Raw genomic sequence first — 3,836 nt, forward strand, 5'->3', positions numbered from 1 at the left:
GAGGTTGTGAAGAAACTGGAACCCTTATTCACTGTTGGTGGGAGTGTAAAATGATGCAACCACTGTGGAAGGGGGTGTGGCACTTTTTCAAAAAGTGGCAAATAGAGATACCATTTGACCCAGCAATTCCACTACTGCGAATATAACCCAAAGATACCATAATTGACATTCAAGCAGATATATGCACACCCATGTTTATCACGGCTTTGTTCATATAGCAAGGAGTTGGAAACAACCTAAGTGTCCATCAACAAACGAATGGATAGAGAAGTTCTGGTATATTCGCACAATGGAATACTATGCTGCATTGAAAAACAAGGAACTCATGCAATATTATTCAAAATGGGTGAACGTGGAGAACATTACGCCGAGTGAAGTATCTCAGTAACAAAAGGACAAATACTGCATGGTGTCACTGTTGTAAAACAGGACTGACATCAAGGTTGGGGGAGGCTGAGTAAGATAGGATAAATAATGTATACTGCATTGAAACAGATGAGGGAGAAACTGTTTAAAAGGGATATGTGATTAGCTATTTTTGTCATGACAGGAGTCCATAGCGAAGGCTGCATAGTGGAGTGGACCTGGGCGGAGGGATTGTAAACCAATGAAAGAATTTTTCTTTTACTTTTCCAAGAGAGTAGTGTACTAGGAGAGAGGGTTGGGAGGTGAGAAAAGTACAACAATGGATGAATGGAAATCCAAAGTCTCCGTAAATTTTAATTGAAATTAGTAAGTAATTAAAAAAGAAAAAGAAAGAAAAAACTGTCAGCATCTTGGACACAAGAAGTTTAGAACCTAGTCCAGGCTTAGTCCCTCACTATCTGTGTTCCATGCAGATGTTATTTGATGATTTTTTGCCTTTTTTTCCTTTGTCTGCCATAGGAGGAAAAGGGTTTCTATCTCTCAACACTGCTGAGACAATTAAATAAGATGATACAAGACCATCTTTAAGATGCCTGGTTTTGTAGTCAATGAAAGGGTGGCAGCTTTAGCAGAAGTCAGTTCTTTTAGCTGACTGCAAGGCCCAACCTATCCACTCACACCTACCAGTTTTCCAGAGCACTGTCTGGCTGAGCTGAGACCTCTGAACTGTCAGGGGTGGCCTGAGGCAATGACTTTTCACACTGAAGATTGCCTCTTGACCTGTGGTCATCCTTAGGTGTGATTTATACTAAACTTGGATTAAGTCAAAAGGGTAGTGTTGACCTGAGACCTCACATATCCTTGTTTATCCAATCCCCTTTCCTGAGCTCTGTTGCTGTCATCTGTGGTAGGTTACACTGTTAACCAAAACCCTTTAGTCTTGAGCAGTTCAAATGTACCAAGTGACTTGTCAAGCAAAAACTGGACACTCACTTCTTTGGAACAGACTCAAAGGCAGTGGATTTTACTCCCGCTTCTACATGTTTAATCTGTGTGCACCTAAATTACAGGAACCTTAAATTTCTGTCAGATTCTGCTATTTTTTGGAGGGGGGGGTGAAGATTTAAGATAATTCCCTCTCATACCCACACTTAGTGTGCCCACTGGCCCTCCCTGGAACTTGAGAATCACATTCTTTTGCCATCCTTTTTCCACAACCACCACCTACTGCAAAGAAAGAGGAAAGGCAAGTTATAAACGTTGGAGGACATGAAGATAAAAGAAAAAGAAGCATGAACTGAGGGGAAGAATATAAGGTCTAAAGATTTTGGGAAGTGAAAGAAAGAGATGGAGGAAGCAAAATGTAAGCACAACAATCTATGTGTATGATGGGGTAGAAAAAACCCTTGTTTACAATCCTTCCACGAAATTTCTTTCTTAGACGGACTATCATAAAAAATGGATCTTTGGTTTTAAAGTTTAACTGGATGGATGAGATTTTATGATTTTTAGCCTTTTTTATTTTTTATTTTTAGTAGAAAAGAGGTTTCTATCTCTCAACACTGCTGAGACAAATAAGAAAATTCAAGGCCATCTTTAAGTTGCCTGATTGTGAAAGGCTGGCAGCTATTAGGGAATAAATTCATTACCCTGCATAAAATAGGAAGGAGAGATGTAACTATGCTAGAGGAAGATGTTGGTATGTGATGGGATTATAAGGGAGGTGTATAAAAGATTTTTATTTTAACAGAGTTGTTTGGGGTTGGTTTGTTTTTTTCATACACATATCACTAACTCCCCCAAGACAATGTTACTAAGTGTTCATTTCTCACTAATGGGCTGGGAAGGAGGGGGCAGCAGATTCTGATGAAGCAGCAGTCCATCCATCTGACTTTGGGATCCGAGCTCGCTCTAGAAGGAGATGGTGGGCGGGCTCTATGAGATATTACCCTCAGGAAACCAGTCAGGTGAGGTGCTGCTAAATCTCTTATAAAGGAAAAATCTGAAACAAAGGCAAGACAAGCTGGGAGCCTGGTGCTTCTGTACTTAAGAGAAACCATTTCTCATCATACAACCCTCGGGAATCCTTTGAGCCTGGACCTGCACTCACATTTGAGGCTCAACTTTGAGCTAGACAACAGACATGCTTATAAAGCAAACCGTAACACCAGGAAAGTACTTACTGTTTAAAACAAAACACAAGATCATACGGACAATATTGGCCTGGGGAGAAAATTCAGAAGTCGGAAATGTCTTCATAGGCCAGAAGTTTAAAGGGAAATGAACCACAGGAAGAAAGTGTTATTATTATTGTTGTTGTTGTTGTTGTTAGATGTCATCTAGTCAAATATGACTCAGAGCAACCCTATGCTGTACAGATTTGAGCCCTGTCCTACCCTGTGCCAACACCCACATGAGCCCATTGCACCTGTCACTATGTTGAGGGTCTTCCTCTGCTTTGCCATTCCTTCACCTTCCAAGCACGATGTCCCTCTCTAAGAAATAATCTCCCCCAGCAACATGCCCAAAGCATGTGAGATGCCGCTTCATCATCTTTGCCTGCAAGGAGCACTGTGTTAAGCGATAGAAGCACTACCTGTCCGTCCTTGTGTCTTTCACTCTCACTCTCTTCCACTCCCATAGGAGAGAACTAAAAGCAACATTACCCAGAGGAAATAAAAAGGAAAATCAAGAACAGATGCATCAGGGTGAAGAAGCCCCTTCCTTAAGAATACAGGGGATCGGAGAACCGAGCGGAGCTGGTTGAGCCTTCAAAGTCCTAAAACGCGCGGCCGCCAGCGCGGAGCCTCTGCAGAGAGAGCAAGCGAGAAATGGAAATGGACAAACGGATTCATTTAGAGCTGCGGAACAGGACGCCCTCTGATGTGAAAGAGCTTGTCCTGGACAACTGTCGGTCAAATGAAGGCCAGATTGAAGGCCTCACAGATGAATTTGAAGAACTGGAGTTCTTAAGTACAATCAATGTAGGCCTCACCTCAGTCTCAAACTTACCAAAGTTAAACAAACTTAAGAAGCTTGAACTAAGCGATAACACAATCTCAGGGGGCCTGGAAGTTTTGGCAGAAAAGTGTCCGAACCTCACGCATCTAAATTTAAGTGGCAACAAAATTAAAGACCTCAGCACAATAGAGCCACTGAAAAAGTTAGAAAACCTCAAGAGCTTAGACCTTTTCAATTGTGAGGTAACCAAACGTGTTCAAGCTCCTCCCACAGCTCACATATCTTGATGGCTACGACCAGGATGACAAGGAAGCATCTGACTCGGATGCTGAGGGCTACGTGGAGGGCCTGGACTATGAAGAGGATGAGGAAGAAGATGATGAAGACGCTCAGGTAGTGGAAGACGAGGAAGATGAGGATGAGGAGGAGGAAGGTGAAGAGGAAGATGTGAGCGGAGAGGAGGAGGAAGATGAAGAAGGTTATAATGATGGGGAAGTCGACGACGAGGA

The 3,836-nt window shown here is 42.4% G+C and overlaps 1 pseudogene; it reads left to right on the top strand.

Annotated features, from left to right (window-relative positions):
* Window positions 1-3,197: 3,197 nt before the first annotated feature.
* LOC102844147 overlaps window positions 3,198-3,836 on the top strand; it is a 42,241-nt pseudogene continuing 41,602 nt past the window's right edge.

Source organism: Elephantulus edwardii, unplaced genomic scaffold, assembly GCF_000299155.1.
Source record: "Elephantulus edwardii isolate Elephantulus edwardi_28Jun2011 unplaced genomic scaffold, EleEdw1.0 scaffold00019, whole genome shotgun sequence".
Taxonomy (NCBI): Eukaryota; Metazoa; Chordata; class Mammalia; order Macroscelidea; family Macroscelididae; genus Elephantulus; species Elephantulus edwardii.